At 46.4% G+C, this 13,927-nt stretch overlaps 1 protein-coding gene across 2 annotated transcripts in view; it reads left to right on the forward strand.

Moving 5' to 3' along the window:
• ARFGEF2 (ARF guanine nucleotide exchange factor 2) overlaps positions 1–13,927 on the forward strand; it is a 629,301-nt gene that overhangs the window by 98,689 nt on the left and 516,685 nt on the right. The gene's annotated exons all lie outside the window — the stretch shown is intronic.

Raw genomic sequence — 13,927 nt, forward strand, 5'->3', positions numbered from 1 at the left:
TGTCAAAGATCCTCTCAGCAATGTTTGCTTAGGGAAAAAAACTTTTTGAGAAATCTTTCCATGTTGCATTAAGGAAAGCAATCAACTCATAATTGTTGTGTATAAACCCTCTAGTCCCCTTTTCTTAAATATGAGTGAAAAAATAATCATTAACTTTTGATAAAAAGAGATTTTATGCAACCTTGAAGTGCTCCATACAGTTGCTTAAAAAAAATGGCCCTGTCAATCAGGATCTTTTATAAACTCAGGTTGACATTGTGTAAAACGGGAGAGCTCTAGAATGGTTAGTTAAACAAAATTACCACTTCAATAAGAAAAAACATCTTTTCTCAGTAAATTAACTGATGGAAATCCTTCATGGATTCAGATTCCAAAATACTGTGATCACGCTCCTTATTGTAACATAGAAATGAGCAATAAGCACTGCCAAAAATAACTCCTTAGTTATAGGTTTCATATCGAGGGGCATCCACTCACTTGAGCCTTTGACAACCATGATCTGCCATCCATCTCAAAGAAGCCCCCTGCATCTTTCTTGCTAAGACAGCATTTTTTTTTTTGTTTCACCTCGTCATATTAGGACTTCATTGGACGTGTTATGATTTGTGCTCCAAATACATTGTTCACTTCATGTAACTTTTTTTATTAGTTGAGTATCACCCTATCATCAGTCATGACCTATATTCTTGATACTCTGCCACGCCCAGTTGCCTTTACTGAACCTACACATAAACAGAAAACATTACACTAGCAAGTAAGCAGTATCAGGGTTAATAGTTAAAGTACATCCTTCACATTTGTTTTGTATTCTCTGACACTAATGTGTCCTTGCTCGTTATCCATCTTTACGCTCCCCTCCTCCCCCACAAACGATAAACCGTCCGACCTGTGCCCATCTCTTCATGAGTGTTTAGAGATTACCTTGGCAGATGCATATTATTTCCTCAAGCTCAAAGCATTGTTTAACGAACTCAAGCTATTGATCAACAGTGGAATCCGTAGGTTCCATACAGGTATCGAAGAATATCGATTGGATATTGAACCATAATGTATGCTAGTATCTAATTTAGCAAGTATTACTGTTTGCAGATATTAAAATAAATATACCCATGGTGTATTGAGCCCTACATTCTCAGACTATTTAACCACTTCAAGTTTAGCATATTGCCTACCAACCCTATCCTTTGTAATTCCTAAAAGAAATCAAGAAAATGTGTTTTATGTGAAAAGTCATCATGATCAAGCTGAATTTGTTTATGTCCCATAAAGGTTAAATTCCAGGTACATGGTGGTTTGCACTGATTTTCTTAGAGTGTAAGATGTAGTTAAGTTAGTAGATGGCTAAAACACATTGATTTGGTTCTCCGTAGCAATACTTGATGGCTTCAATGTATGTAGATGGAAAAAATAGATTTGTCAAGAATGGCCCAAACAAAGTTCCTTTAACATCATCAAAGGTCTTCTCAACATCTAAAAGACCAAGGGAAAGTGATGAATTTGTGTCAGAGTGTAAATTTACAGTATACTAGTGAGTTTAAAATTCAGAGGAGTATGTTTTTCCCATATTTTAGCACTAAAGCAATAGAACTGAGTGATAAATAAAAGTAGATCCTTGTTAAATATTAAATTATTCCAATGGATCCAAGAATCTTATAGTCTCATCTAGGACTTTATGAATAGCTGTATCTTTGAGCCATGCCCATGTCTTCTTTGAGTAATGACTATATCCCCGCTCATTATAAAGTGTTCCTCCGGCCTAATTCTTACCTCGCTACCCAGAAACTGCTTACTGGATCTTTTTTCCTAGCTACCTCCCCTTCAAATAACATTCCGCCAGCTTCTCCTGTTTAGACAGGTCTACTTTTTAAACATGCCACTTGAAATGTGTAACACTTGTATTTCCATTGCCAGGATTTGTCATCCTCCCCAGGATGATGTAAGAGATAATGTACTACATTTTTGAATTTCAGGTTCCTCAAATATGTTTCAGATGGAAAATTTGATCATGAACAAGACTTAACCACCAAACAATCCATGCCCTTTCATTAGACACTTTCATTGTGGGTTTTTGATCTGTTCTAACTACAAAATCGATATCCCAAATGAAAGCTCTAAAAGTACTCACATCCACAAGTGTTTCTTTATCTATTACAGAACATCTACTTTATGTGCGGTCTGCTGCGACAGCCCCCAGGGCCGTGCATTCCGCGACAAATACTTGGATGGGCTGTTGGTTTTCCTCCGCAGCTCCTTAGGATTCCTGGCTGCCATGATTGTTGGCACAGCAGTGGGCCTGCGATGGCCTGATGTGCCCCACAAGCCTGTGTTCGCCTGATTGCCTTTCGGCCGTGGAAGCCTTCGCAGCCTCTGATGTCCTGTGGGTTGACTGCAGGGATGGTCCGACTGCGACATTGCCTGACCCACGCTGGTGTCATAGACATGTGGATGTCGATATTTCTTCCCTCTTTTTCCGGCGGTCCCGACGAGACGTCCCCTAGGCCTTATGCCTCCCCATGGACCATCAGCGGAGTCCAATTATCGGGAGAGTGCTGGTGGTCTGCACGCTTGCCGGTGGAACGCGTCAACCTTGCCTCCTCTGCTGCGGCTGCCCTTGGATCTATCGCAGTCGCTAGCGCACCCCTCCCAAAGGCGGACTCTGGGTCTCCTTCCGTGCGGAGACCCGGCCCACCTGCGGGCTGGTAGTGCTGCTCCCCCCTGCGGGTGCCCTCATATCGTTACCACTCCCGTTTAATAAGAGTTGGGCCTGGTGTTTATTTTCCTGTGCCTGCCCTGTGCTCTTGACTGCGTCCGTGACCTATTCCTTGGTCCTTTGCCTGTGACGACTTCGAATGGACCACTCTGTCTTTGCACCCCCCTCTTTGATAACTTTGTCCTTTGCCAGTTATCCTGCATAGGGAGGGTGTCCCGCTCTTTGTGCTGTCGCCTCGACCCCCTGTAAGCAGCTGCTCCGTTTCAGTTGGGCTCACCCTGCTCCTACACCCCTACATGTGGGGGGCGACGCCCCTATCGTTTTCGCTTCGTTTTGTATGTTCTTGCGGCTCCCCTCCATCTTGTGTTTCCCCTCTCTCTCCACTTTTCGCCGGTGATTTTGCACAAGATGGCCGTATCTGAAAGAAACACGTTAGTTAGATTCCTCACCTTAGAATATCCCCAGGCGTCGGACTGGATCCGGAAGATTTTTCGTCAGCAATACCCCTTGCGCGTCGCTAGGCGTCGTCTGCGGCTCCGCGTCCGTCGTCGGCGTCGTGCGCCGGAATGACGTCGTCGGAGTACTTAGACGCCGCCCTCGCGCGCAGACGTCAGTTCTTGTACTTAGCTTTCCGCGCCAGGAACGCAGAGCCATGCAAAGACCGACACTGGTGCCAAAAATAAAATCTAGGGGCCTGAAAAGGATAACCTTAATCCTAGATGTCAGTTCGCAGAACGGGGAGGATGGGTGGGTCGGTGAGGAATCTAACTAACTAATGTTTCTTACAGATACATCGTTACCGAAGGTAAGTAACTTGTTCATCTGAAAGAAACACGTTAGTTAGATTCCTCACCTTAGAATAGATACCATCCCCGGTGGTGAGTCTGCGAACCAAGATCACACCAGAAAGTCCTGGAGGACAGAACGGCCAAAGAAGCCATCCCTCCGGACTTGGCTGTCAAGGCAATAATGCCTGGCAAACGTGTGTAGCGAAGCCCATGTCGCCGCCTGACAGATGTGCTGCAAAGGGACACCCTGTCCCAAAGCAGTAGTAGCTGCTGTGGCCCGAGTAGAATGGGCGCGCAGCCCAACAGGAGGGTCCTTTTTTGCCAAGGAGTAACAAATTTTGATGCACAAAACGACCCACCGAGAGATGGTCCGTTTGTGCACAGCTTTCCCCTTCTTAGCACCCACGTATCCAACGAAAAGTTGGTCGTCCACCCGGAACTGCTTTGTGCGGTCCAAATAAAAGGAGAGCGCACGTTTTGGGTCCAGACGGTGGAGCCTCTCTTCCTCTTTGGAAGGATGCGGAGGCGGAAAGAAGGTGGGCAAGGTGACAAACTGCCCAAGATGAAATGGAGTCACCACTTTCGGAAGAAAGGAGGGACGAGGCCGAAGGACAACCTTGTCCGGATGAACAGAGAGAAAAGGAGGCTTTGAAGATAAAGCCTGGAGCTCACTCACCCGTCTAGCCGAGGTGATGGCTACCAGAAAAGCAGTCTTAAGCGTCAGCAGACGAAGAGGACAAGTATGAAGAGGCTCAAAGGGAGCACACATTAGAAATGTGAGAACAAGATTCAAGTCCCACTGAGGCATTACAAAAGGGACAGGAGGGAACGTGTGAGTAATGCCCTTTAGAAAGCGTGTAACTACAGGGGACTTGAAAAGAGAAGGCTGATCAGGAAGCCGCAAGAAGGCAGAAATGGCAGCAAGATAACCTTTCAGGGTGCCCAGGGCAGAGCCCTGCCGGGCCAAAGAAAGAAGAAACAGCAGAACCTCAGAAAGAGGGGCGGAAAGGGGATCCACAGCCTTTGCTGTGTACCATGCCACAAATTTGTTCCACCGGCAGGCGTATACCGTCTTTGTGGAGGGACGCCTGGCTGCCAGAATGATATCACAGACTTCAGGAGGCAAGTCAAATGGCATCAACTGCCGCCGCTCAATCTCCACGCATGGAGGTGGAGGCTGGACAGGTTCGGGTGGAGGACCGTCCCCTGCTGCAGCGACAGAAGATCCTCCCGAAGGGGCAGACGTATCGGAGGATCGGTCAACATACTGAGTAGCTCGGGATACCAGTACCTTTGTGCCCAATCCGGAGCCACCAAGATGACTTGGGCCCGGTCGTGCCTGATCTTCTTCAGCACTCTGAGCAGAAGTGGTATAGGGGGAAAGGCGTACAACAGACCGCAACTCCACTCGCGACGAAAAGCGGCGCCGAGCAAGTGCCGCCTTGGAAATTCCAACGCGCAGAACTGCTAACATTGCGCGTTCTCTTCGGTGGCGAATAGATCTAACCAAGGCTCTCCCCACTGCTGAAAGAGACCTTGCGCCACTTCGGAGTTCAGACGTGATCCATCATGCACCGGCGGCTGAGTTCGTCTGCTCTGGCGTTCAGAGAGCCCGCCAGATGTTGAACCACTAGGGTGCCGCCCTGGTGTTCCAGCCACGTCCAGAGGCGCAGAGCCTCCTGACAAAGGGTCCACGACCCCACCCCGCCCTGTTTGTTGCAATACTACATGGCGGTGGTGTTGTCCGTGAACACCTGCACGACACTTCCCCTGACAGAGGGAAGGAAGGCTTTCAGTGCAAGCCGGATCGCTCTCCACTCCAACAGGTTGATGTGGAGACGAGACTCCGCCGGAGACCAGAGGCCTCTGATCTCCGCCTCTCCCATATGGCCACCCCATCCCAGGAGGGACGCATCAGTCACTACGACATGCTCCGGTTGGGGAAGGGAGAGGCTTCTGCCCATGACCCAATCGCGGTCCGTGAGCCACCACTGCAACTGCTGTGCGGTGCCCTCCGAGATCAAGACATGGTCGGACAGGTTGCAGTGATGCTGGGCCCACTGAAACTTCAGGTCCCACTGCAGAGCCCGCATGCGCCGCCTGGCGTGATGCACTAGTAGGATGCAGGAGGCCATCAGCCCCAGAAGCCGCAACACTAGCCTGACCGAAACCCAGGATAGAGGCCGAAAGATGGGAATCAGGGCCTGTATATCCCGGACCCGCTGTTCCGGTGGATAGACCCGGCGTTGGAATTTCCAAGGCGGCACTCGCTCGGTGACGCTTTTCGTCACGAGTGGAGTTGCGGTCTGTTGTACGCCTTTCCGCCTATACCACTTCTGCCCAGAGTGCTGAAGAAGATCAGGCACGACCGGGCCCAAGTCATCTTGGTGGCTCCGGATTGGGCACGAAGGTACTAGTATCCCGAGCTACTCAGTATGTTGACCGATCCTCCGATACGTCTGCCCCTTCGGGAGGTTCTTCTGTCGCAGCAGCAGGGGACGGTCCTCCACCCGAACCTGTCCAGCCTCCACCTCCATGCGTGGAGATTGAGCGGCGGCAGTTGATGCCATTTGACTTGCCTCCTGAAGTCTGTGATATCATTCTGGCAGCCAGGCGTCCCTCCACAAAGACTGTATACGCCTGCCGGTGGAACAAATTTGTGGCATGGTGCACAGCAAAGGCTGTGGATCCCCTTTCCGCCCCTCTTTCTGAGGTTCTCCTCTTTCTTCTTTCTTTGGCCCGGCAGGGCTCTGCCCTGGGCACCCTGAAAGGTTATCTTGCTGCCATCTCTGCCTTCTTGCGGCTGCCTGATCAGCCTTCTCTTTTCAAGTCCCCTGTAGTTGCACGCTTTCTGAAAGGCATTACTCACACGTTCCCTCCTGTCCCTTTTGTAATGCCGCAGTGGGACTTGAATCTTGTTCTCACATTTCTAATGTGCGCTCCCTTTGAGCCTCTTCATAATTGTCCTCTTCGTCTGCTGACGCTTAAGACTGCTTTTCTGGTAGCCATCACCTCGGCTAGACGGGTGAGTGAGCTCCAGGCTTTATCTATAAAGCCTCCTTTTCTCTCTGTTCATCCGGACAAGGTTGTCCTTCGGCCTCGTCCCTCCTTTCTTCCGAAAGTGGTGACTCCATTTCATCTTGGGCAGTCTGTCACCTTGCCCACCTTCTTTCCGCCTCCGCATCCTTCCAAAGAGGAAGAGAGGCTCCACCGTCTGGACCCAAAACGTGCGCTCTCCTTTTATTTGGACCGCACTAAGCAGTTCCGGGTGGACGACCAACTTTTCGTTGGATACGTGGGTGCTAAGAAGGGGAAAGCTGTGCACAAACGGACCATCTCTCGGTGGGTCGTTTTGTGCATCAAAATTTGTTACTCTTTGGCAAGAAAGGACCCTCCTGTTGGGCTGCGCGCCCATTCCACTCGGGCCACAGCGGCTACTACTGCTTTGGGTCGGGGTGTCCCTTTGCAGGATATCTGTCAGGCGGCGACGTGGGCTTCGCTACACACGTTTGCCAGGCATTACTGCCTTGACAGCCAAGTCCGGAGGGATGGCTTCTTTGGCCGTTCTGTCCTCCAGGACTTTCTGGTGTGATCTTGGTTCGCAGACCCACCACCGGGGATGGTATTGCTTGGGTATCTATTCTAAGGTGAGGAATCTAACTAACGTGTTTCTTTCAGATGAACAAGTTACTTACCTTCGGTAACGATGTATCTGTAAGAAACATTAGTTAGTTAGATTCCTCACCGACCCACCCATCCTCCCCGTTCTGCGAACTGACATCTAGGGTTAAGGTTATCCTTTTCAGGCCCCTAGATTTTATTTTTGGCACCAGTGTCTGTCTTTGCATGGCTCTGCGTTCCTGGCGCGGAAGGCTATGTACAAGAACTGACGTCAGCGCGCGAGGGCGGCGTCTAAGTACTCCGACGTCATTCCGGCGCACGACGCCGACGACGGACGCGGAGCCGCAGACGACGCCTAGCGACGCGCAAGGGGTATTGCTGACGAAAAATCTTCCGGATCCAGTCTGACGCCTGGGGATATTCTAAGGTGAGGAATCTAACTAACTAATGTTTCTTACAGATACATCGTTACCGAAGGTAAGTAACTTGTTCATCGTTACCGAAGGTAAGTAACTTGTTCTTTAATCCCATAGCAGTCATGTTCACAAGTTACTCATTTGACTAATTCTCCTTGGAAACGGAGGTTGGACTGCCTCTATCACTTTCTGTTTTGGACTGTGGGCTCCCCTCCATTTTGTGTGCATCTCTCTGGCCACGTTTTCACCGATGGTTTCACAAGATGGCCTCTTCACTCTCCCAGTAGTCATTGACACAAGACACTACTTATAATTATCTCTAAGGAAACAAAAGTTCGATTGCCTTTTTGCTACTTAAACCAAGGACTACCATTTATTAAAAAAAAAAAAAAGTAATTTCTTCGCATACTGGGCTTGATATCGTGTACTTGTGGATTGATGATCTTTTTTTCCTATGTTAATTGGTTTTTTTTTTAGGCACTCTCCCATTGGTGTACTCTGTGTTGAATTGAAGTTTTTTACATATGTTAACTGTTATTTGAGCACTATCCCATTACTGCAAATGCGCAACCAACCTCTCCGCCCATTACACTCATATAGAGCCTGAACTCTCAGCCATCCCTCACTCAAATCCTGCTGCACCCAAAACACTCCTCCCTGGATCTCCATCATACTCTCTTTTTTGTCTCTGGGTTTCCCTCTGCAACAGCTATCTCAATTCCAGCGCAGACTAGACTCCCATGTGAGCCCACAGACAAATCTTCAATCCTTAGCAACCGCCCGCAATACTCGGACGGACATCAACTCAGTATATACCAAACATCTAAATATAGTTGTATTTTCTTTTTTATAATGCTGATTGAATTCTCGTGCTGCTCTTTCTTATTTATTCCTTACCTCTCCCTTCTTGCACAAACCCCCCTCCTACTTCAACCTCCTACCCCTAACTCCTCGTTGTACTCTTAATAGCTTTATATCACTCCACTCCCCTCCTCCAACATATTGACCATCATTTCCCACCTAAGTCCCACACCGCGTCCCACTCCAACCCCGCTGTCTCTTCCCAATCTTTTAAAAAACACCAAGAAAAATTAAACATAAATTACTAATACGACATCCTGAAACCCTAATTGTGGATAACTACTACAGCCTCAAGTCACCTATAAAAACCAACTACATTTTCTATTCTAAACGCCCCTCCAAATGGAAGAGCACCTTCCTACGCCACCTCCCAGTCATTAAATCTAACAATTTTGCTTACGGTTTCTAACTATCGACTACTCCCTCCCCTATCTTTCCCGGTGAAATTGACATCTCCTTCTTTAAAACTGGAAATATCCTCATACAAGCCTCTGAACACAACCTCAACATCTTCGAGCATCATTTCAGCACTCTGTCCCACCAGCTGTCCTTACCTACTCCCCTCCCCTCTACTCCTCAACCCCTAAACATGTCCTTGTGCTCTCCTGCCTCCCCGACGAATACCCTTCCTCCCCTAAACATCAGAACTTTCTCCTCCCCCCTGCTCCCCCTTAACTTACCGACATCCACTCATGCCATACCCCCCCCCCCCTCCCCACAAACAACCCTAAGCCCCTGGCCTGCATGGTTGTGAACTCCTGTCTCCCTCGGTTTCCCCCAAGGATCTATCCTCTCTCCTGCTCTCTTCAACCTATTCATAGAACCCCTTACCCTCATACTCAAACAAGCCGGTATTAACTATCACCTGTATGCCGATGATACCCAACTGTACTATAAAATCAAATCCCAATCAGATGTCCTACACCTTAACACCGCCCTTGCTAATATATAAACCTGGTTCTACTTTGACCATCTCAAACTCAATCCAAACAAAACTGAGATCATTCTTTTCTCTCCTAAAACCAACCCACTCCCCATCCAATCATGGATCACCGACCTTAGTACCCTAAACTGTTCACTTTCCTTATCCGAATCAGTAAAATCCCTTGGCATCACCATTGACAGTAAGTTAACGCACAATTCCCATTTTAAAAAACATGTCAAAAGGAGCACTTTTCACGCTCCAACATCTAAAAAAAAAAAAAAAATCAAACCTTTCATTCCAGTGGAAGATTTCAAATCTGTTGTCCAATCATTAGTCCTCTTGAAAATTGACTATGGCAACGCCCTACTCTCTGGATCTCCCAAAGTTCACCTTGCCCCCATCAAATCTGTTCTCAACCTCGCGGCCAGGCTTACAACTGACTGCAAGCACTCTGACCACATCTCGCCTGCGCTTAAGACCCTTAAATGGCTTCCTATCGAAGGCAGATCCTCCTATAAAATAGCCTGCATTACGTACAAAGCCCTTCATCAAAAGACCCTGCTTTACCTCTCAAACAAACTCAATAAAGTGGGCAATACCCGACCGATGAGAAGCACCAACTCTCTCCTCCTCGTCCCCCTCTGTTAAAAAAGAAAGCTGCACAATCTCGCTCCTTCTCTGGTAAAGGTCCCAGCATCTAGAATGCCCTCCCTACAGATCTACGACTCAACCCTTCATACACCAGTTTAAAAAAATACCTTAAAATGCACCTACTCAACAAATACTGGGGTCCTTTATCCTTTTATTGCCATACTTGCTACACTGTACCTTCCTATTGAAACCCTTGCCTTCTCCCCCCCCTCTTTTCAACCCGCTTGTGTCGACCTCACGTATTCACCCCCTTCCCTACCCTTCTTCACGTTTTCTTCCCCTCCTTCCACCCCTATTCGAACACTTCTCCCCCCCCCCCCCTTTTCTCTCTCCCCCAACCCTTTCTTCTTCACAAAATGAGTCTACCTCCTTAATACCGTATAATAATTTGTAATTACTCTATTCACATGTTGTTTCGTAAATAGCCACTTATTTACACTTTTTATTGATTCAAGCTATATTACTCAATGGGTTCTCTTAGTCCACCCACCATGTCTGAATGCTTCATTTGGATACCACTGTTTTGTATTCCATGTACTATTGTCATTCCAATGTAAAGCGCTCAGATACCCCCCGAGTGGAGCCAGCGCTATATAAAACCTTTTAAATAAATAAATAAATGTGCCTTTAAACAGGCAAGGTGTGCCTCTCAAATTCCCTACATCTTTCGCCCCCTGAATTAAACTTTCGAACCCCATGTGCACTTGTTTTTTTTTGATGATGCCCCTTTCTTGCTTAACAGATTGTGTGTATGGTAGGTGCGGCCGTTTTTCATAGCTTTCCAAAGAAACATTTTTTACTGCCTTCTTCATGGTATTCGTGAAGTTGGCAAACATTCAAAGAAACCAGAAATAAAATCTGATAATATCGATAAGGAGCCAACATGCTTCTTGGTGGTAGGCTCCCAAGTCTTTTGTTGGGCTTTCACTTGATCCGACATATGCCTCTTTCCAGCTTCATGTATGGGTGGCTTTAAATACACACTGGTTTTAATATGAAATTTACACTCCTCTTCCCTGAATGCTAATTCACCCTCCTTTAGTATCTCCCAAATACTTGTCATCTAAGCATCATGCTTGTTAACATCCTTTACAAACACTGGAATGATCATCTAGAAATAACTCTTTTACTGAGAATTGGCCCAGCAGTTTATCCAAGGTAAGTTAAATAATGCCACTCATATTGTTCTAAATTGTATGGTGCACGCCAGGAAACCATCAGCATGGTTGTTGTGTGTCATACGGCTGTGAGTCAGGTTGTAGTCTGGCCTAGTTGTACACAAATAATTTGTCAAGGTTTTATTTTGATAGGGGATGATTGTGTATAACCATACTAAGGGTTGAAACCAGACCATCAAGCCCACACAAGGGGAAATGTTTTCAGACACCTTGTTTGCCTCTATTTCAGAAGCTAACCAGCAAGTGCTGGCGTCCTCACTTTCAAATAACCTGTTCCTCAATTCTTTCAACTCTTCATCTCTTACGGTTACTAGCAGGTTTCACTGGAGGAAAGGCACCTTTCCCAGCTAATTGGGAGGATGAAAGCTCTTCAGCATCCTAACCTCTCACTGAATGCTGTTCTTCTACAAGCTCTTTTGTTTGAAAGGATTATACTTCTGAGTGCCACACTGCCCTAACGAGGAATCTCCAGTGTGATCCAGTTTAGTTTTCAGATCCTCGTCTCTTTGGTGGCTTCAGATATTTTGCTTAAGGCTTTCGCTTCTGTAAAATGGCTTCCCAAAAAGAGAATATATGTGTTTTCCTTCACGTTAAATGGCACATTTAATCCGTCTTGTATTGTTACCAAATGAAGTAGAACAGATCAGTGGCAATGGCGAAAATATACATACTGAGTCCTTATGCATGATTGCAAGCATAAATGGGAAGGGCATAAGACGGTGTCAGAAGGATTATAAGATCTTCTTTCTTTTTGCAGTTTTCTTACCATGCTGAATTCTCCATTTCAACTGTCCAGCAACATTTGCCATAAAGTCCATTGCTTTTGCACATCTTTCAAAACACTTTGAGCTCACTGCAGTCTTTTGAATGAGTCCTTTCACATGAACTCAGACTCCTAAAATTTAAAAGCAAGCCCTTCCTATGGTCTTCTTGAAGCTCTTCCAGCACTGAATTTTCCTTGTTTCCATGTACTTTTGTCTTTTTCTCTCTTTTCCTCACCTCGCATCTCAAGACTTCTTTCGTTCTGTCTGGCGTTATTTCCCTTTGAGATAATCAATGGTGTGCATATATAATACAGATGCCCCCCAAGATACAAGCCTCCTATGTTTAGGTCCATTCTTCTGCACTAAGGTCTTTTCATGATTTGGGAGCCAGTCTGCCTTCTCCTTAGCCTCCCTCCAAAACCCACCTACACTCAAGCTATCCATTTCTGCTCTTATTATTCTTATCTTTAGTGTTTATTTTGTAGCCTGGGCTCGTTAGATCCCTCTGCTTCTTCCCCGTTCTGTGAACCCTCTACTTCTTCCCCGTTCTGTAACTCAACTCTTCCATTGCCATTGTGGCAATGATTCTGTTCTGGAACAGATCTATGCTTGGGACATCAGTATGTAGCGAATGAGTCACCATACCACCTCCGTATCCACAAGCCCGACTAGCTATAGTGCCACACATGCCCTCCTAACCTTACCAGAGAAACAAGTGAATTGACACCCCAGGACACAACACTCTCGACCCTCTCAGGGATCATGGTAACAGGATACACCCTTTCGTTCTCTTCCTCGTCTACAATAAGATAACCAGAAGACACAAAGGAAGTTTAGAATATTTAAACTATTGTGCGCTGAAATGCAGTATACAAGCCACAATTGGAAAACAAATGAATACTAAAACTACTGTTAGCATAAGTATTAATCCAAATATCATAAAAAGCCCTGTCATGTTATAGAACGGAGTAACCTAAACCCCCCTCCCCCCCCCCCGATAATGAAGCTAAATCTATGGGATTATTGGATGACCTTAGCATACACAGATGAATCCCTCTACATCTTGTTCCCCGTGTCTGTTTTTTTTGCTCATGTGCTCATCTATATGATAGGACATGTGTACACATAAACAATAGCTGCATTCCTTTATGTCTAGGTGCTAGTGCCTGGCCAAATGGAATAATGTTTGACCTTGTCTTTCGTGTTCAGACTAAATCTCAGGAAAAGAACAGAACGTGAAAACATATGCAGGTTCCATGTGAAAGTACACTGTGGCACAAAAGCAAGCCTGTTTATATAGTAACATAGGGAAAACTAGAATGGGCCATGCAGGAAAGACATGAAACTATATTCTGAGAAGCCAATAGGTTCTCCCTGAACCAGGCCATTCAAAAATGTCTACATTGATCATCAAAACCAGGGTCACTTGTGCTCGGTGTTCCTGTCAGTTCTGCTCTTATGTGCTTCTGTATTATTATTGCAGTTTTATAAAGCGCCTAGCTAACCAAAAAGGGGTTCCCAGCACTGAGCCCCTCATGGTAAATTAAAAAGACTAACACCGCACACAAAATCATAAGAGCCAGGTCCTTAACAAGAGATCAACAAGATATCATAGAAGATGGTTACGAGTCCCACAGCCTGGGACCCAGGCAGGAAAAGGCCCGACCCCCTTGATGGGTATTCCTCACTCTGGAGACTGCAGAAAGATTGGAATTGCCAGAGCGCAGAGGACGGTTTGCCTGTGGGACGACACTAGAGATCTCTGATAATGGGGACCTGTGTTTGACAGTAGTTTATGTATAAAGCACAGGGCTTTGAAGTGGATTCACTTCTTAATTGGAAGCCAGTGGAGATCTTGAAGAAGTCTAGTCATAGACGTATATTTAGAGAGGTGGAGTAGAAGTATTGCGGTTGCGTTTTTAACTATCTGAAGCCGCTTTAAGTTAAGCCTTGGGACATGCAGATAGAGAATGTTGCTGTAGTCCAGCCTGGAGATAATTAATGTCTATATCA

The sequence above is a fragment of the Triturus cristatus genome, chromosome 7, assembly GCF_964204655.1.
Source record: "Triturus cristatus chromosome 7, aTriCri1.1, whole genome shotgun sequence".
Classification (NCBI taxonomy): domain Eukaryota; kingdom Metazoa; phylum Chordata; class Amphibia; order Caudata; family Salamandridae; genus Triturus; species Triturus cristatus.